Below are 22,333 nucleotides of genomic sequence, written 5' to 3' on the forward strand. Positions count from 1 at the left end.
AAAAATCTTGGCACGCGTTATGTAATTGTTGAGTAAAACATGTAGATTGTGTAATCAAGGTACTATGTTCTTTTTGTTTATGGTAAGTCAATGGTAAGATGTGCATAAAATTTCAAAATACGATAAGATTTGATGTAATTTGATTTAAAAAGTATTTTATTAAATGATCCTTATTATCAGAACAGTACTCAATCTAGCTGAAATTTTGCTGAAACCTACTGAAATTTCATTAAAAAATTCAATATTTTGGAAAAAACTGCAAAAATTTTAAATTTTTTGGAGAAAATTGCAAAAATTCAAAAAATTGTAAAAAATTGCATAAATCTGAAGTTTTTTCCCTAGTTTTTCGTTGCTACTGATTTATTTGAGAAAAAAAAATTCATCGGTCTAGAATTAAAACTAAGCTCAAATTGTATTCTAATTGGCATCATGTTGAAGCAGTGATACAAAACTTTCAATAAAATTATAGATTTTTCCATTTTTTCTTTCAAAATAATGAAATACGATAAAGTTTACCGTAATTTGAGCTAAAAATTGGTTTATATAACACTCTGAACATATGAAGCTCATATTAGCTGAATCAATTTTGAAACTGCTGATTTATCGGTAAAATAGTGCAATTAATCGTACTTTTCGAGAAAGTGAAAATTAATCAAATCTATCCATAGTTTTCCATTTTTATCCTTCCGTTTGTGTAATTATTTGGTTTTTTGTCCAGTTTAAGGAGAATTCACATAAAAGTCTCACTTCAAATGAACAAAAAAAGCAGTATTTATTGAAATTTCTAGATCAAACTCTAGTATCCCTCTCCTCTTCAGTTTTTTCTTAATGATTAACCAAAACTTGTACAAAAATTATAATCTCTGAGAAGTTTTTCACATTGATAATAAGAACAAATTTCGGATCATTGTTGGAAAATGAACATTTTACTGCTAGAATTGACTAAAAATGGGCTAAATTGTTCTTCAAAATTATATAGTTTGGATGAAGTTCGACAAAATTTTTTTTCAAAACTAATGATATCCCTCTGTTGCTTCTATATCAATTTTTTTTTTAAATTTTCCGTAAAATGTTTCTTTGTTTTAGGATTTTTCTTGCTTTCCGCTTAAAATGTTTTTGCTATTGAAATTACTTTGCAAAAAACTTAGTCAGAACTAGTAAAACTAGGAGGAAAATGGAATCAACTGAACGAACAATTTGTTGGCAGAGATAAAAATAGAACTGATAAGGTCAGATGATTATTTGAATTCTTACATGTTCTCCTGTAGGATCCCTTGTGCAGTTCCAACATTAAACTATTTAAGCAAAATTACAACTTTTGCGATCATGAACTATCTCTTTTTTTTGCGAAATAGTCATTAAATCGATTTTGATTCTTAATTTATGTCGGAATTTTCCTCAAAAAAGCCTCAATAGAAAGAACTGGTGCTAATGAAAAGCATTCAAAATTCCGTGTGAAAATTGTGATTATAAAATTGATTTTTCTACGTTGAGTTTTTTGAACAAGTTAAGAGATCAAAAACTTGTCGAATTGTTCTATTTCTAACCAGTGAAAAAAAAAATACCAATAAATTTATATCACTTTTTTTGGTATATTGTAATTTAAACAAATGGAAGTCTTTTGAATTTTGATAATCAATTAAAGGATATTGTGACAAATCTAGATTTTGCATTTGTATCAAATTCAAAACAATAATCGAAGTGATGTTCCTTATCTTCAACTTTTGTTTCATAGGCTCTTCTATGGTAATGACGTCATTCTTTGAATAAATTGACGTCACCAACCACGCATTTGTCCAAGTAGGGAGAAAATCTAGAAATTCAAGCACTTCAAAAAATCAACCAAACAGAAATTTGCAGTTTCTAGACATAACTTTGGATCAAAAATAATCATTTTTGAAAAATGTCAATTGAAAAAAACATTTGAACTTCCTCGAGTTGCTCTACAAGAAAAAAATAATTCCGTGTGATTTCCTTTTTGTTGAAAAAGATGCATACCTTTATTTTTTCTCATTTTTTAGGACGTTGATTTTGTCCAAAATAGAGTTCTCGACTAAGTAAATGTTTATTTAGAGAAACTTTTTCAATCAAAGAGTGAGGAGAAGGGGGGGGGGCTTATTGGTGACTCCTATTTATTAAAATAGAGAACAGAGCATCCACTCACGAACTAATGTTTTAAGATAAGGAATGCATTTTCTTTGTATTAATATAGGGAATAGGTTTCCTGGTTAAGATACCAGGTTTCAGATGGTAAATTTCATATAGCAAGTTTTTTTCGGCGCCCGAATTTCCCCGTGTATAAGGATAGTGTAAAGATTTCCCTATGCAAAAGAATTCGGTGTAGGGAATAAATAACTCAATAAGATAGAGAATCAGTTTTTCCAATGTATTAAGGTAGGGAATGGTAAAGTTTCAGTGTGATAGTAAGAGAATGATAAGAAAAACGGTGTTTTTTTTATTTCGTGTAGAAATGTCTAAGTTTTTCGCAAAAATCTTGGCACGCTTTATGTAATTGATGAGTAAATTATGTAGATTGTGTAATTAAGATGTAAGCTTTTTTGTTTATAGTAAGTCAATGATAAGATGAGCAAAAACTTGGATTTTTTTAAAATAAATTGAAGTTTTATTCAAAAAGTTTCAAAACACGATAAGATTTGTGGTAATTTGATTTAATAATTTTTTTAATTAGATGATCCTCATTTTCAGAACAGTACTCAATTTAGCTGAATTTTTGCTGAAGCCTACTGAAATTTTGAAAAAAAAATCAAAATTTTGGAAAAAAACTGCAAAAATTTCAAATTTTTTGGAGAAAATTGCAAAAATTCAAAAATTGGAAATAGTTGCATAAATCTGAAGTTTTTTCCCTAATTCTTGGTTGGTACTGATTTATTTGAAGAAATTTGCATAGGTCTAGAGTTAAAAACTAAGCTCAAATTGTTTTCTAATTGACATCATGTTGAGGCAGAGATACAAAATTTTCAATAAAATTATAGATTTTTCCACTTTTTTTCTTTCAAAATATTGAAATACGATAAATCTTACCCTAACTTGAGCTAAAAATTGGTTTATATAATGCTTTGAACATATCAAGCTCATATTAGCCAAATCACTATTGAAACTGCTGATTTCTCGGGAAAATAAATCAATTAATCGTAATTTTCGAGAAAGTGAAAATTAACCAAATCTATCCATAGTTTTCCATTTTTATCCTTCCGTTTGTGTAATTATTTGGTCTTTTGTCCAATTTGAGGAGAATTCATCTAAAAGTCTCACTTCAAATGAACAAAAAGAGCAGTATTTATTGGAAGTTCTAGATCAAACTCTAGTATTCCCTCTCCTCTTTAGTTTTTTCTTTATGATTAACCAAAACTTGTACAAAAATTACAATCTCTGAGAAGTTTTTCACGTTGATAATAAGAACAAATTTTGGATCATTGTTGAAAATTGAACCCTCCAAATAGCTCCGTGGATAGAGATAGAGACGTGAAAATCGGAAAATGAATGAATCGGAGAGTGCAAATGCAATAGTTTTTGGCAAAATGTTTGTTTCCAAACCAATTTTGGTCCAGTTTTTTGATTATTCAGTACTGTACAGGGCTACAGCGCCCGCTTCAAATAAGTTTTAAGCTTTTTCCGAAATAATTGCAAAAAAACCCTGAGAACCTATATAGCTAGTGAAAAAAATCCAATTCAGCTAACGCGTTTTTGATCATTTCTCAGAGACTGAAAAGCCAATTGGAATAATTTTAATACAATAAGTCGGCGTTGTTTATCGTTTTTCTGACCCTTAACCGTTTTTATTCTGATAGTATCAGAAAAGAAAATTTAATAAGCATTTATCTATTTGGAGGGTCTAAATTTCAGGGAACCGTTCGAGCGACGGAAAATTTTATGTAACTCTATTTTTATTCCGCACGGTAGCTGGATCGGCTTCCGGTTTCCTAATTAGGATAGCAGGTTTCAGATGATAAATTTCTGATGGTAAGTTTTTTCAGCGCCCGAATTTCCTATGTATAAGGATAGGTATAGATTTCCTTGTGCAAAAGGATTCGGTGTAGGGAATTAACACTTCAATAAGATGGCAAATCGGTTTTTCCAATGAATTAAGGTAGGGAATGGTAAAGTTTCAGTGTGATGGTAAGAGAACGATTAGATAAACGGTATTTTTTTTATTTTGTGTAGAAATGTCTAGATTTTTCGCAAAAATCTTGGCACGCGTTATGTAATTGTTGAGTAAAACATGTAGAATGTGTAATCAAGGTACTATGTTTTTTTTTGTTTATGGTAAGTCAATGGTAAGATTTGCATAAAATTTCAAAACACGATAAGATTTGATGTAATTTGATATAATAACTATTTTATTAGATGATCCTTATTATCAGAATAGTACTCAATCCAGCTGAAATTTTGCTGAAACCTAATGAAATTTCGAAAAAAAATTCAAAATTTTGGAAAAAACTGCAAAAATTTCAAATTTTTTGGAGAAAATTGCAAAAATTCAAAAATTGTAGAAAAAAAAATTTGCATAAATCTGTAGTTTTTTCCCTAGTTTTTTGTTGCTACTGATTTATTTGAGAAAAAAAATGCATCGGTCTAGAGTTTAAAACTAAGCTCAAACTGAATCTAATTGGCATCATGTTGAAGCAGTGATACAAAACTTTCAATATAATTATAGATTTTTCCATTTTTTTCTTTCAAAATATTGAAATACGATAAAGTTTACCCTAATTTGAGCTAAAAATTGGTTTATATAACACTCTGAACATATGAAGCTCATATTAGCTGAATCAATTTTGAAACTGCTGATTTCTCGGTAAATAGTGCAATTAATCGTACTTTTCGAGAAAGTGAAAATTAATCAAATCTATCCATAGTTTTCCATTTTTATCCTTCCGTTTGCGTAACTATTTGGTCTTTTGTCCAATTTGAGGAGAATTCACCTAAAAGTCTCACTTCAAATGAACAAAAAGAGCAGTATTTATTGAAATTTCTAGATCAAACTCTAGTATCCCTCTCCTCTTTAGTTTTTTCTTAATGATTAACCAAAACTTGTACAAAATTTATAATCTCTGAGAAGTTTTTCACGTTGATAATAAGAACAAATTTCGGATCATTGTTGGAAAATGAACATTTTACTGCTAGAATTGACTAAAAATGGGCTAAATTGTTCTTCAAATTTTTATAGTTTGGATGAAGTTCAACAAAATCTTTTTCAAAACTAATGATATCCCTCTGTTGCTTCTATAACAAATTTTTTAAAAATTTTCCGTAAAATGTTTCTTTGTTTTAGGATTTTTCTTGCTTTCCGCTGAAAATGTTTTTGCTATTGAACTTATTTTACAAAAAACTTAGTCAGAACTAGTAAAAAGAGGAGGAAAATGGAATCAACTGAACGAACAATTTGTTGGCAGAGATAAAAATAGAACTGATAAGGTCAGATGATTATTTGAACTCTTACATGTTCTCCTGTAGGATCCCTTGTGCAGTTCCAACTTTAAACTATTTAAGCAAAATTACAACTTTTGGGATCATTAACTATCACTTTTTTTTGCGAAATAAACATTAAATCGATTTTGATTCTTGATTTATGTCGGAATTTTCCTCAAAAAAGCCTCAATAAGAAAGAACTGGTGCTAATGAAAAGCATTCATAAGTCCGTGTGAAAATTGTGATTATAAAATTGTTTTTTCTACGTTGAGTTTTTTGAACAAGTTAAGAGCAGCTTGATTGTTTTTAATCTGAAAACCTTCGGAAGTAGAAATACGCAAGTGGGTCTAGTTCCTATCTGAAAGAACGCTTCTTAGAGAAATTGAATAGGAAAAGGAAACCAAGACGCAAGCTATGGAAATTAAAAACTATTGCAAAATCCATTAAGCGAAAAACTCTATAGTTCTACGTAAATTTCTAAATGAAGAAATTGAAGCTAACCATAACAAAATCTTTACTTACTGAAACTTTTCAGGCTAAAATTTAGATAAATCAGAGATCATACAGCTGGTTCTGCCAAAGTATCATTTTGTCTGGAAATTTTCAGCGAGCTTCATATTATTTTCTCTGAAAATCTTTCCAGATCAATCCTTTTTGTTTTTCATCCAAAAGAATAAAATGTAGATCTTGAAAGCAAATTTTCGATTTATGCGTCATTTATCCTCTTCCAAATTTTATTCAAAATTTTTTTCAAATTTACCTAATATAATGAATATTAAAAAAAATTTATCTCAAATTAGTATTTTTTCATCAGTTTCTGCTTCAACTACTATCTTCCAACTTATTTTAGTTTCAACAAAGTTTTACTTGAAAATTGGGTTTTAGAGGGAAAAATGTATCATTTCAACGAATACTCAATAATCCGAAGCAGAATTAATACAATAGATTTTTTGCTAGAAAACTTCAAACGATTTCTCAACCTGATAAAGTATGCTGCTGTTTCAACTCTGAATTTCTAAATTGAAGTAACTTTTTGGCTGAGAAAATTGTATATTAATAGGTTGAAGTTTTCAAAAGTTAGCAAAAAAAACATACATTTTCTAATCTTTTCTAGGGCAGTTTCAATGTTTTCCCTGAGATCGTCAAAAAACAGTAGAAAACCATCGTTCCAAATAAATCAATCCCCATCATCTATTTGAAAATGCAGTACTCTGTGAACACGCTTACAGGCACTAAACACGGAAAGCAGTAACTAGGCAAAACTTTTCAGTTAGTCTATGTCTTATAATTATCCTGTTTTTCACAAAATTTCAACAAATACTTACACACTCATTAGCGTATGTAATTCATTTTTACTACAAATTTATCTCAACAGAATCTCACCAAGCTTGCATCCAATGGAGTTTTTACTGCAGACTAAAGATTTTCAGATCGATTTCCATTGAAAGTTTCACGATAGTTTGAACTCGATTGTTGCAGGTTTTATCATCAAACTGATTTTTTGAATAAAAAGTTAAATGTCTGATCAAGGAAAGTGATGAAAAAATTGGATACATTTCTCTCGAATATTTCAAATATATTGTATAGACTTTTCACATTCAGTAAAAGTTTTTATTCAAAGTATAATCTTCTATGTTTTTATTAAAAATATATTAATTTTACCTTCTCTTGGATTGTGTTTCGAGACTGCTGAGCACATAATTTAATTTTATTTTGAATTGAAAAAAGCTTCTTCTTGATATGATTAGTGCGTTCCTTGCTGCTATATGTATAAAAGTTACATTTGGAACACTTGAAACGCCACAGTGCTTACGATGTCTTGATGCATTTTTACGTGTGATTTCTCGGCCATATTCAAGACATACAACTCTTTCGTTTCTATTCAGAGACGGTATCTCAATAAGTAATGAAAGAAAAATGGGAGATTTAAAATGTCCCAAGTTGTTAGAAAAGAAAAATTGAATAGCCTCAAAAGTGAAAAAAGGTAATAAAAACAGTTATGTGAATTCCTTAACCAATGGTTTTTAACGTGGAAGAAAATCAGAATGGATATGCTTTTTAGCCTAGCTGAAATAAAAATTATTCAATCTAACCATAGATTTTCAAAAAATTTTGCTATCAACCAATCAGAATCGAGCAATACTTATAAGGAAATTTTCATCTTTTCTGATATGAACCAATCAGAATCGAGCTTCAATGGTCATGGAATTTTCAAAAATTTATATGTCAACCGAATTGAGCTCTACTTATCGAGGATTTTTCAACAGTTTTGATATCGTTTGTTGATATCGAGCATTCCTTCACAGGTAGTATTCATGGAAATAACCAATCAGAAGGAAGTATTGACAGGTTTTAAAATACTTTGTAGATCAGAACCAATCTTTGTTCATGAAACTTCTCAATCAACCAATTTTAATGAAACTTTCTAACATAGCAACATATACATTTGACACCAAGGTGAGATTTTTTACCCGGTTCGTATTGTTTTTTCGGTACTCAATTCAAACTTTGAAAATTTGATCAAAAAGTTTGTCGAATTGTTCTTTTTCTAACCAGTGAAAATAAAAATTACCAAAATACACATTTTTATCACTTGTTTTTGTATAATGCATTTATCAGTTTGGAGGGTCCAAATTTCAGGGAAGCGTTCGAGCGACGGAAGTTTTTAAATAACTCTATTTTTATAAAACTCTAGCTTGACCGGTTCAAGTAACCTTGTTTGAAGTAACTCAAACCGCGATTTGAGGCTTTATCCCAGCGAAAACACATGATTTTTTCGATTTTTGGTACCCCTCCGAAGTAACCCTCAGGAGTCAGTTAAGCCCCTTAATACCTCTCCTTAGTGAATTTTTGAGAACCCTCGAAGTAATTTAAGTGCTTAAGATACCGTCCGAAGTAAACGTCCAAAGTAAGTTGATTATTTGAGTACCTCCGAAGTAACCCTCCGGCCGGAGTGTACTAAGCCCCTTAACATCCCTCAGTAGTAAAAGAGTGAGGAGAAGGGGGGTAGTGGGGGGGGGGGCTTATTGGTGACTCCTTTTTATTAAAATAGACAATAAAGCATCCACTCACGAACTATTGTATTAAGATAAGGATTGCATTTCCTTTGTATTAATAAAGGGAATACGTTTCCTGGTTAAGATACCAGGTTTCAGATGGTAAATTTCATATGGCAAGTTTTTTTCGGCGCCCGAATTTCCCCGTGTATAAGGATAGTGTAAAGATTTCCCTATGCAAAATAAATCGGTGTAGCGAATAAATAACTCAATAAGATAGCGAATCAGTTTTTTCAATGTTTTAAGGTAGGGAATGGTAAAGTTTCAGTGTGATGGTAAGAGAATGATAGGAAAAACGGTGTTTTTTTATTTCGTGTAGAAATGTCTAAGTTTTTTGCAAAAATCTTGGCACGCTTTATGTTATTGATGAGTAAAACATGTAGATTGTGTAATTAAGATGTCAACTTTTTTGTTTATAGTAAGTCAATGGTAAGATGTGCAAAAACTTGGAATTTTTATAAATAAATTGAAGTTTTATTCAAAAAGTTTCAAAACACGATAAGATATGATGTAATTTGATTTAATAATTTTTTTATTAGATGATCCTCATTTTCAGAACAGTACTCAATCTAGCTGAAATTTTGCTGTAGCCTACTGAATTTTTGAAAAAAATTTCAAAATTTTGGAAAAAAAATGCAAAAATTTCAAATTGTTTGGAGAAAATTGCAAAAATTCAAAAATTGGAAATAGTTGCATAAATTTGAAGTTTTTTCCCTAGTTCTTAGTTGCTACTAATTTATTTGAAAAAATTTGCATAGGTCTAGAGTTCAAAACTAACCTCAAATTGTATTCTAATTGGCATCATGTTGAGGCAGAGATACAAAATTTTCAATAAAAATATAGCTTTTTCCACTTTTTTCTTTCAAAATATTGAAATACGATACATTTTACCCTAACTTGAGCTAAAAATTGGTTTATATAATGCTCTGAACATATCAAGCTCATATTAGCTAAATCACTATTGAAACTGCTGATTTCTCGGGAAAATAATTTAATTAATCGTAATTTTTCCATTTTTATCCTTCCGTTTGTGTACCTATTTGGTCTTTTGTCCAATTTGAGGAGAATTCACCTAAAAGTCTCACTTCAAATGAACAAAAAGAGCAGTATTTATTGGAATTTCTAGATTAAACTCTAGTATTCCCTCTCCTCTTTAGTTTTTTCTTAATGATTAACCAAAACTTGTACAAAAATTACAACCTCTGAGAAATTTTTCACGTTGATAATAAGAACAAATTTCGGATCATTGTTGAGAAATGAACATTTTACTGCTAGAATTGACTAAAATTGGGCTAAATTGTTCTTCAAAATTATATAGTTTGGATGAAGTTCATCAAAATCTTTTTCAAAACTAATGATATCCATCTGTTGCTTCTATAACATAATTTTTTAAAAGTTTCCGAAAAATGTTTCTTTGTTTTAGGGTTGTTCTTGCTTTCCGCTTAACATGTTTTTGCATTGAACTTACTTTGCAAAAAACTTAGTCAGAACTAGTAAAATTAGGAGGAAAATGGAATCAACTGAACGAACAATTTGTTGGCAGAGATAAAAATAGAACTGATAAGGTCAGATGATTATTTGAACTCTTACATATTCTCCTGTAAGATCCCTTGTGCAGTTCCAACATTAAACTATTTAAGCAAAATTACAACTTTTGGGATCAATAACTATCACTTTTTTTTGCGAAATAGTCATTAAATCGATTTTGATTCTTGATTTATGTCGGAATTTTCATCAAAAAAGCCTTAATGAGAAGAACTGGTGCTAATGAAAAGCATTCAAAAGTCCGTGTGAAAATTGTGATTATAAAACTATTTTTTCTACGTTGAGTTTTTAGAACAAGTTAAGAGCAGCTTGATTGTTTTTAATCTGAAAACCTTCGGAAGTAGAAATACGCAAGTGGGTCTAGTTCCTATCTCAAAGAACGCTTCTTAGAGAAATTGAATAGGAAAAGGGAACCAAGACGCAAACTATGGCAATTAAAAACTAACTATTGCAAAATTCATTAAGCGAAAAACTCTATAGTTCTACGTAAATTTCTAAATGAAGAAATTGAAGCTAACCATAACAAAATCTTTATCTACTGAAAATTTTCATGCTAAAATTTAGATCAATCAGAGATCATACAGCTGGTTCTGCCAAATTATCAGTTTGTCTGGAAGTTTTCAGCGAGCTTCATATTATTTTCTCTGAAAATCTTTCCAGATCAATCCTTTTTGTTTTTCATCCAAAAGAATAAAATGTAGATCTTGAAACGAAATTTTCGATTTATGCGTCATGTATCGTCTTCCAAATTTTATTCAAATTTTTTTTCAAATTTACCTAATATAATGAATGATAAAAAATATTTCCAATAATTTCACTTTTATGTTGCATTTTTTCTCAAGATATAATTTTTTAACTAAATTTTAATACTTTCTCTCAAAACTCCTCATAATTAAAATTGAGTTTCTATCTCAAATTAGTATTTTTTCATCAGTTTCTGCTTCAACTACTATCTTCCAACTCATTTTAGTTTCAACAAAGTTTTACTTGAAAATTGGGTTTAAGAGGGAAAAATGTATCATTTCAACGAATACTCAAAAATCCGAAGCAGAATTAATACCATAGATTTTTTGCTAGAAAACTTCAAACGATTTCTCAACATGATAAAGTATGCTGCTGTTTCAACTCTGAATTTCTATATTGAAGTAACTTTTTGGCTGAGAAAATTGTATATTAATAGGTTGAAGTTTTCAAAAGTTAGCAAAAAAAACATAAGTTTTCAAATTTTTTCTAGGGCAGTTTCAATGTTTTCCCAGAGATCGTCAAAAATCAGTAGAAAACCATCGTTCCAAATAAATCAATCCCCATCATCTAATTGAAAATGCAGTACTCTGTGAACACGCTTACAAGCACTAAACACGGAAAGCAGTAACTAGGCAAAACTTTTCAATTAGTCTATGTCTTATAATTATCCTGTTTTTCACAAAATTTCAACAAATACTTACACACTCATTAGCGTATGTAATTCATTTTTACTACAAATTTATCTCAACAGAATCTCACCAAGCTTGCATCCAATGGAGTTTTTACTGCAGACTAAAGATTTTCAGATCGATTTCCATTGAAAGTTTCACGATAGTTTGAACTCGATTGTTGTTGGTTTTATCATCAAACAGATTTTTCGAATAAAAAGCTAAATACCTCATCAAGGAAAGTGATGAAAAAATTGTATAAATTTTACCCGAATTTTTCAAATATATTGTATAGACTTTTCACATTCAGTAAAAGTTTTTATTCAAACATATTCTTCTATGTTTTTATTAAAAATATTTTAATTTTACCTTCTCTAGGATTGTGTTTCGAGACTGCTGAGCACATAATTTAATATTATTTTGAAATGAAAAAAGCTTCTTCTTGATATGATTAGTGCGTTCCTCGCTGCTATATGTATAAAAGTTACATTTGAAACACTTTAAACGCCACAGTGCTGACTATCATCCGCGTGCCGAAGAGCTGTATTTACACATTGCGAGCTTCAGCTGTTTTTTGAAGTTAATAATTTATGCGTAATTTGGCTTGATGCTTTCCATTTTTTCATTTTTATTACAAGCTAGCTGAAATGAAAATTATCCAGTCTAACCATAGATTTTCAAAAAATTTTGCTATCAACCAATCAGAATCGAGCATTACTTATAAGGAAATTATCATCTTTTCTGATATCAACGAATCAGAAACAAGCTTTATTGGTCATGGAATTTTCAACAAACTCAATGACAATCAGTCTGAAATAAGCTCTACTTCTCATGGATTTTTCAACAATTTTGATATTGTTGTTGATATCGAGCATTCCTTCACAGGTAGTTTTTATGGTAATAACCAATCAGAAGGAAGTATTGGCAGATTTTAAAATACTTTGTAGATCAGAACCAAACTTTGTCCATGAAACTTCTCAATCAACCAATTTTAATGAAATTTTCTAACATAGCAACATATACATTTGACACCAAGGTGAGATTTCTTGCCCGGTTCGTATTGTTTTTTCGGTACTCAATTCAAACATTGAAATTTCGATCAAAAAGTTTGTCGAATAGTTCTATTTCTAACCAGCGAAAATATAATTACCGAAATACACATTTTTATCACTTGTTTTTGTATAATGCATTTATCAGTTTGGAGGGTCCAAATTTCAGGGAAGCGTTCGAGCGACGGAAGTTTTTATATAACTCTATTTTCATAAAACTCTAGGTTGACCGGTTCAAGTAACCTTGTTTGAAGTATTTTAAACCGCAATTTGAGGCTTTATCCCAGCGAAAACACATGATTTTTTCGATTTTTGGTACCCCTCCGAAGTAGCCCTCCGGAGTCAGTTAAGCCCCTTAATACCTCTCCTTAATAAATTTTTGAGAACCCTCGAAGTAATTTAAGTGCTTAAGATACCGTCCGAAGTAACCGTCCAAAGTAAATTGATTATTTGAGTACCTCCGAAGTAACCCTCCGGCCGGAGTGTACTAAGCCCCTTAACATCCCTCAGTAGTAAAAGAGTGAGGAGAAGCGGGGGGGGGGGGTTGTGGTGGGGGGGGGCTTATTGGTGACTCCTATTCATTAAAATAGAGAATAGAGCATCCGCTTATGAACTAATGTATTAAGATAAGGAATGCATTTCCTTTGTATTATTATAGGGAATAGGTTTCCTGGTTAAGATACTAGGTTTCAGATGGTAAATTTCAGATGGCAAGTTTTTTTCGGCGCCCGAATTTCCCTGTGTATAAGGATAGTGTAAAGATTTCCCTATGCAAAGAATTTGGTGTAGGGAATTAATAAATCAATAAGATAGCGAATCACTTTTTCCAATGTATTAAGGTAATGGTAAAGTTTCAGTGTGATGGTAAGAGAATGATAAGAAAAACTGTGTTTTTTTTATTTCGTGTAGAAATGTCTAAGTTTTTCGAAAACATCTTGGCACGCTTTATGTAATTGATGAGTAAAACATGTAGATTGTGTAATTAAGATTTAAACTTTTTTGTTTATAGTAAGTCAATGGTAAGATGTGCAAAAACTTGGAATTTTTATAAATAAATTGAAGTTTTATTCAAAAAGTTTCAAACACGATAAGATTTGATGTAATTTGATTTTATAATTTTATTATTAGATGATCCTCATTTTCAGAACAGTACTCAATCTAGCTGAAATTTTGCTGAAGCCAACTGAAATTTTGAAAAAAAATTCAAAATTTTGGAAAAAAACTGCAAAAATTTCAAATTTTTTGGAGAAAAATGCAAAAATTCAAAAATTGGAAAAAGTTGCATTAATCTGAAGTTTTTTCCCTAGTTCTTCGTTGCTACTGATTTATTTGAAAAAATATGCATAGGTCTAGAGTTTAAAACTAAGCTAAAATTGTATTCTAATTGGCATCATGTTGAGGCAGAGATACAAAATTTTCAATAAAATTATAGCTTTTTCCACTTTTTTCTTTCAAAATATTGAAATACGATACATTTTACCCTAACCTGAGCTAAAAGTTGGTTTATATAATGATCTGAACATATCAAGCTCATATTAGCTAAATCACTATTGAAACTGCTGATTTCTCGGGAAAAGTAAGTTTTTGCTATTGAACTTACTTTGCAAGAACTAGTCTAGATTAGTCTAGTTTAGTCAGAACTAGGGAATTTAGGAGGAAAATGGTATCAATTGAACGAACAATTTGTTGACAGAGATAAAAGAAGAACTGATGAAGTCAGATGATAATTTGAATTCTTACATGTTCTTCTTTAGCTTTCCTTGTGCAGTTGCAACAAAAAACTATTCCAGCAAAATTACAACTTTTGGGGATCATTATCTATCACTTTTTTTGCAAAATAGTTATTAAATCGCTTTTGATTCTTGATTTGCGAAGCCTCAAGGAGGAAGATCCGGTGCTAATGAAAAGCATTCAAAAGTCCGTGTAAAAATTGAGAATATAAAGTTGTTTTTTCTACGTTGAGTTTTTAGAACATATTAAGAGCAGCTTGATTGCTTTTAATCTGAAATCCTTCGGAAGTAGAAATACGCAAGTGGATCTAGTTCCTATTGGAAAGAACGCTTTTTAGAGAAATCGAATAAGAAAAGGAAACCAAAATGCAAACTATGGCAATTAAAAACTATTGCGAAACTTATGAAGCAAAAAACTTTATAGTTCTACGTAAATTTCTAATTGAAAAAAAATTGAAGCTAACCATAACAAAATATTTACTAAATGAAACTTTTCACGTTAAAACTTATTTAAAAAAGAGATCATACAGCTGGTTGGTTCTGCCAAAGTATCAATTTGCTTAGAAGTTTTCTGCGAGCTGCATATTATTTTCTCTAAAAATCTTTTCAGATCAATCCTTTTTGTTTTTCATCCAAAAGAATGATATGTAGACCTTGAAAGCAAATTTTTCGATTTATGCGTCATGTATCATCTTCCAAAAGATGTCGAACTTAGTTCACAAAAAAAGTTCTCACAACATCTGAGTTTTTATTCAATTTACCTAATAAAAAATGATAAAAAAAGAACCAAACGTTACACCTTTATGTTGCATTTTTTCTCAAGATATAATTTATTAACTAAATTTAAATAAATTATCTCAAAACTCCTCATAATTTAAATTGAGTTTCTATCTCAATTTAGTATTTTTTCATCAGTTTCTGCTTCAACTACTATCTTCTAACTTATTTTAATTTCAACAAAATTTTACTTGAAAATTGGATTTTAGAGGGAAAAATGTATCATTTCAACGAATACTCAATAATCCGAAGCAGAATTAAAACCATAGATTTTTTGCTAGAATTCTTCAAACGATTTCTCAACCTGATAAAATATGCTGCTGTTTCAACTCTGAATTTCTATATTGAAGTAACTTTTTGGCTGAGAAAGTTGTATATTAATAGGTTGAAGTTTTCAAAAGTTAGCAAAAAAAACACACATTTTCAAATCTTTTCTAGGGCAGTTTCAATTTTTTAACTGAAATTATCAAAAAAAAGTAGAAAACCATCGTTCCGAAAAAATCAATCCCCATTATCTATTTGAAAATGCAGTACTCTGTGAACACGCTTACAAGCACTAAACAAGGAAAGCAGTAACTAGGCAAAGTTTTCAACTAGTCTATGTCTTATAATTATCCAGTTTTTTACAAAATTTTAAGAAATACTTACACACTCATTAGCGTATATAATTCACTTTTACTACAAATTTATCTTAATAAAATCTCCCCAAGCTTGCATCCAATGGAGTTTTTACTTCAGACTAAAAATTTTCAGATCGATTTCCATTGAAAGTTTCACGATAGTTTGAACTCGATTGTTGCTGGTTTTATCATCAAACAGAACCTTTGATTAAAAAACTAAATGCCTGATCAAGGAAAGTGATCAAAAATTTGGATAAATTTTACTCGAATTTTTCAAATATATTGTATAGACTTTTCACATTCAGTAAAAGTTTTTGTTCAAAGTATAATCTTCCATTTTTTTAAATTAAAAATATATTAATTTTACCTTCTTTTGGCGTGTGTTTCGAGACTGCTGAGCACATAATTTAATTTTTTGTTGAAGAAAAAGGCTTCTTCTTGATATGCTTAAAGAGTTCCTCGCTGCTATATGTACAAAAATTACATTTTGAACACTTTAAACGCCAGAGTGCTTACGATGTCTTGACGCATCTTTACGTGTGATTTCTCTGCCACATTTAAGACATACAAATTTTTCGTTTGTGTTCAGTGAAAGCATCTCAATAAGTTATCAAAGAAATAATGGAAGATTTAAAATGTCCCAATTTTTTTGAAAAGAAAAATGAATAGCCTCAAAAATGAAAGAAGGTAATAAAAACAGTTATGTGAATTCCTTAACCAATTGTTTTTAACGTGGAAGAAAATCAGAATGGAAATGCTTTTTAGCCTAGCTGAAATGAAAAATATCCAGTCTAACCATGGATTTTCAAAAAGTTTTGCTATCAACCAATCGGAATCGAGCAATACTTATAAGGAAATTTTCATCTTTTCTGATATCAACCAATCAGAATCGAGCTTCAATGGTCATGGAATTTTCAAAAATTTATATGTCAACCGAATTGAGCTCTACTTACTTATCGAGGATTTTTCAACAATTTTACACTGAAGCACTGAAGCACTGAAGCATTGAAAATTGCATAGCATCTGTTCTCTGATCATATTGTAGCTAATGTAGCTTAGTATGTTATTACGAATCTTCTTTTTTGTCTAACCTAACTCGCAAATAAAAGTGTTCACTTGTTTGGAAATTGCATTGAAGCATTGAAAATTGCATAGCATCTGTTCTCTGCTCTAATTTGTAGCTAATGTTTAATCTTCTTTTTACTAATAAGCTTCGGTGGTTAGTGTGTGTGTTTCATAATCTCAAGGTCGCAGTTGCGAATCTCAGTCGAGCCGAATTTTTGCTTGCTTATTCGAGGCTTGTTTATTCTTATTGTACTTTATAAAGCTGCTTTTTTTTGTTCTGGCTAGTGTTTACGAAGCGAAGCTTTTCTGTGTTGAATTAAGTCGTTTTTTTAACAAACTATTTTCAGGAGGACGACATCCCATTTCCTTTTGGACTGCGTCCGTCAGTTTCTTCGATGCCACCGTACATGGACGCTCAGACCCCCAAATGCAGTTCACAATCAGTCGGCAAACAGCTATTCGCAGAGAGTGGAAATAATGCAAGTGACATGGAAGAGATCGACCAGACTCTGACTTCGACAAATCACCCGAAGACAGGTGGACGCGTTCAGGTGGGTCAAACTCGCAGCTTGTCTCAGTTGACCTAGAGTTCACTTCTATTATAGTGGTGTTACTTCGTGGTGTTAAACCCAGACAGGTGTTGCACCGATAATCGGTATTCGCTTTGACTATCATCCGCGTGCCGAAGAGCTGTATTTACACATTGCGAGCTTCAGCTGTTTTTTGAAGTTAATAATTTATGCGTAATTTGGCTTGATGCTTTCCATTTTTTCATTTTTATTACAAGCTAGCTGAAATGAAAATTATCCAGTCTAACCATGGATTTTCAAATAGTTTTGCTATCAACCAATCAGAATCGAGCAATTTTTATAAGGAAACTTTCATCTTTTCTGATATGAACCAATCAGAATCGAGCTTCAATGGTCATGGAATTTTCAAAAATTTATATGTCAACCGAATTGAGCTCTACTTATCGAGGATTTTTCAACAGTTTTGATATCGTTTGTTGATATCGAGCATTCCTTCACAGGTAGTATTCATGGAAATAACCAATCAGAAGGAAGTATTGACAGATTTTAAAATACTTTGTAGATCAGAACCAATCTTTGTTCATGAAACTTCCCAATCAACCAATTTTATTGAAATTTTTTAACATAGCAACATATACTTTTGACACCAAAGTGCGATTTCTTGTCTGGTTCATATTGTTTTTTTTAAACTAGTTTCAAATTTTGAAATTTCGATCAAAAATTTGTCGAATTGTTCTATTTCTAACCAGTGAAAAAAAATACCAATACATTTATATCACTTTTTTTGGTATATTGTAATTTAAACAAATGGAAGTCTTTTGAATTTTGATAATCAATTAAAGGATATTGTGACAAATCTAGATTTTGCATTTGTATCAAATTCAAAACAATAATCGAAGTGATGTTCCTTATCTTCAACTTTTGTTTCATAGGCTCTTCTATGGTAATGACGTCATTCTTTGAATAAATTGACGTCACCAACCACGCATTTGTCCAAGTAGGGAGAAAATCTAGAAATTCAAGCACTTCAAAAAATCAACCAAACAGAAATTTGCAGTTTCTAGACATAACTTTGGATCAAAAATAATCATTTTTGAAAAATGTCAATTGAAAAAAACATTTGAACTTCCTCGAGTTGCTCTACAAGAAAAAAATAATTCCGTGTGATTTCCTTTTTGTTGAAAAAGATGCATACCTTTATTTTTTCTCATTTTTTAGGACGTTGATTTTGTCCAAAATAGAGTTCTCGACTAAGTAAATGTTTATTTAGAGAAACTTTTTCAATCAAAGAGTGAGGAGAAGGGGGGGGCTTATTGGTGACTCCTATTTATTAAAATAGAGAACAGAGCATCCACTCACGAACTAATGTTTTAAGATAAGGAATGCATTTTCTTTGTATTAATATAGGGAATAGGTTTCCTGGTTAAGATACCAGGTTTCAGATGGTAAATTTCATATGGCAAGTTTTTTTCGGCGCCCGAATTTCCCCGTGTATAAGGATAGTGTAAAGATTTCCCTATGCAAAAGAATTCGGTGTAGGGTTTAATTATTTTAGAAAATTTGAACTTAATCAAAAAGTCGTTAGATAATATATCAAAGACTCTTTTTATCCCCTATCCGATACCGAAATTTGTAAAAACTCCTCAGCAAATTTCTTTAATTCTCCATTTTTTAAATCAGGTGATCAGGTTGGAATAAGATTTCAAGAGATTTTTTTGTGACTGGAAACGACAATGTGTAAAAAGTACCATAAAGGAAGCTGAAATCTGATTGGACACAACTACAGACCAATTAAAGAAAATCAAGTCTGATTGGTTAAACCCACACGTTCGAGTTGAAAATACCCCTCACTCCAACTAAAATTCATTTTATTTTCAACTAAACTACCGTCCACTACCTCCTCTCTCAGCTCTAGGAATTTAAATTTCAACTTATCTACCGTCAGCTACCCCCTATCAACTGTAAATCAATCGTTCTTTTCTTTCTTTTAGTCAACTTATTGCTCAAAATGATCTTCTCAGTGCAAAACAGCAACCTCATGAACTCTGTAGATTTTTGGCCTAATCTAGTTCAAATTCAAGTGCGAGAAAAAGTCTCTGGAGTTTTTCTGGTACGAGTGGACATCCCAATCCAAGTCTTGCCCATTGTGGAAGTGATGCGAAGGGATTTCAACGAACATCAGATGACGCAAGTACCCATGACAGAGAACCAACTTGGAGAAATTCAAATGATGGAGGAAAGGCTGAGCACGTGAGAATGCACTACCCCGACACTCCTGACTCTAGATATTTGGCTCAACTAGTCAACGATTTCTTCTTTCCTTGGGAGGAAGAAGGATCAGCTGAAAACCTCATCACAATAGTTGAAGATCACTGCTTCTCGGAATTACTGACGCCTCCAGCTCCACTACAATCTCGTCTTGCTCTGCGTTCAATAGAGAACCTCCAGAACTCTCTCCAGCTCTTTGATTGAATGTTTTTTGTAAATAAATGTGGTTTGGCATTAACTTCGTTCTTTGTATTCAATTAATTTCTTCAATTTCATTTTAATTATGAGAATAGATGAGAAGTTCAGGATAAATCATTGAAAAAAATGAGAACTTAATTTAGTGCTCCAATTTTGCGCACATGTTAAAAAACTTGATTAATTTTCGCACACATATTGAAAAACAAGAGAAAGTTTAAACAGAAGTTCAAACTACCAGAAACATTAAAAAACTTCTATTTTGTAGGAAAAACGTGATACATTTTTCTCTTCTTGTCAAAAAAATTGAAACACTTTTCGAGTTTTGTCAGAAAATTTAAACACGTTTCGCATATCGCCGGAAAAATTGAAATACTTTTCGGTTTTTTTGTCGAAAAAATGAATACTTCCTCGCATTTTGTTTAAAAAAGCGAAGCACTGTTCGCATTTGTAGGAAAAAAGTGAAACACTTTTCACATACGCTCGAAAAAATTGAAACACTTTTCACATTTTTCCTAAAAAAACTGAAACCTTTTTCGTATTTTGTTGAAAAAGTGGAACAAATTTTGCGTTTTTTAGAAAAAATAGAATGACTTTCAGCGTCTTGCCAAAATAAACTATTACAATTTTTCTTGCATATTTATTTATTAATCTTTATGAAATTTTTAGTCAAAATTTATTCCTTTAGAAAAATAATTTTTTCATGTGTGTTGATCAGAAATAATAGAAAACCAATATATTAACATAGGTAATAGCGATGAAAAACATCAAAATAGAAGTTTTCTAAGCAAAAAGTCAACATGTTTTTTAAATTTAATTTTTGCGTTTTTCGCTGTATCATTCAAAAAATAAATTTAGAATTTTACATAGCTTTTGAAAAAAAAGAAGAAAAAAATTGCATTTTACCAAAAAAATCCTAGATTTCTTAGTATCAAGCAAAAATTCTTGAGAGTTTTTTTTTGCATACGTTACAAACACATATAGATTTATAAAATAAAAACTGTTGACGCTTGAAAAAAATTAACTTTGACAATAATTTTATAATAGTTATATAGATATCATAACAAAAATTATTTGAAAAAAGCCATTCCGAGGGTTTGACAAAATTATCTTTCAATTTTTTAGGCAACAAAAGTAATTCCACCTGAGAAAATGACGTCATTACACTATAAATTTTATAGAACAGTAAGAATTGTAGAATATATGTGCCAGAGAAAGTGACATCAATATTCATTAACTTCTAGATTCTTCTAAATTTTAGAATCTACAGATTGAATCTTTGAACTTTATAAGAAGTTATTGCAATTAACTTCTAGATTTTTCTGCATCTTCTAAATTCTTGAATTATCCAATAAAAATTTAACCAATCAGAGATTCAGAACTAACTCTAAAGTGATGAAATTGATGAAAAAACTTGAGGATGTTACTCAGTTTGCTAGTTTCTTAAATCTAAATAATGATTATCAACCAAGGTTGTGACTAAAAGGAATAAACTTCAAGGAAACTCTTCCCTATTAACAATTTTAAAATTAGCTTCAAATCAACTTAAAAATTTTATCCTATAAAACCCATTATAAACATTTGAAGTCAACCAAGTTTTGAAACATTTTTGAATAAATTTAGACAATTTTAGAGAAGGTCAGCAAAATTTTCAGCTGAAAATAATTTATTTCATTTTATTTGAAAATATCTTAGAGTTCAATTTGGTCTATCAACGTGAGTAACATTTTTTGATGAAACGGAAACCTATCCCAAAAGTTGAAGCCAATCATGAAAGAACGGGTGAGTTACTGCATCCAGTTTAAAATTGGTAGCAAAACTGTGAAGATTCTCAAATTTAATATAATCTCGCAGTCTAATGAGCAAATTATCACAGATATTTCAGAATGGAGAGAGCTCGAGAGTAACATAATTAGAGAATTTAGAAAAGATTTCGCTATGTCTGAGTCACCTTCGAGAAAATAGTACGTGTTTTCATATGATTCAATTGAAAAAACTTTTGATGAAGTTGTGGATCAAGGATACGGAAATAGTTTTCATTTACTTACAAGAGAAAATTTACTACAAATGCCTATTTTTGAAGAAATGGTTGAATTTGAAATTTTCTACAGAGAATGGAAGAAGTGCTTCAGTTCTTTCTGAATTTCCTACATGATTGGCAAAAAATTGAAACCATTCGTGATAGAAGGTTCAAGAAAAAAAAAGAGTGAGTGTTCAACAAAATAACTTTGTTCTGTTGAGAAGAAAACATGGTGTGGTACATTAAGAAGAAAGTGACAACGAACTCGAAACTTAACTCAATTTTTGTCTCTTTACACATTTTTTCAAGTTTCCCATTTGTTTGTAAATTGCTTTTTTTTTCAATCAAATTAAGTGTTTGTGAACCAAAGCTTAGTTTTTAAAGATTTATCAGAGCAAACTACTACGAAAACATAGTAAAACAGTTGATTAATTTATCACAAAGCTTACACAATCACTATTCACAGAACTATGACAATCAATAAAACTATCAATAATCTTCAACAAATCCGATCCACATTTTGATGATTGAACTTTTCCAACTCTGTCCAGAAACACTGCACCATGAGTTTTTGTGGAAGCAAGTTTTTGATTAGAATTTAGATAATTTCTCTTATATTGTTTCCGAATTAGTCGTTTC

Source organism: Symsagittifera roscoffensis, chromosome 3, assembly GCF_963678635.1.
Source record: "Symsagittifera roscoffensis chromosome 3, txSymRosc1.1, whole genome shotgun sequence".
Classification (NCBI taxonomy): Eukaryota; Metazoa; Xenacoelomorpha; order Acoela; family Convolutidae; genus Symsagittifera; species Symsagittifera roscoffensis.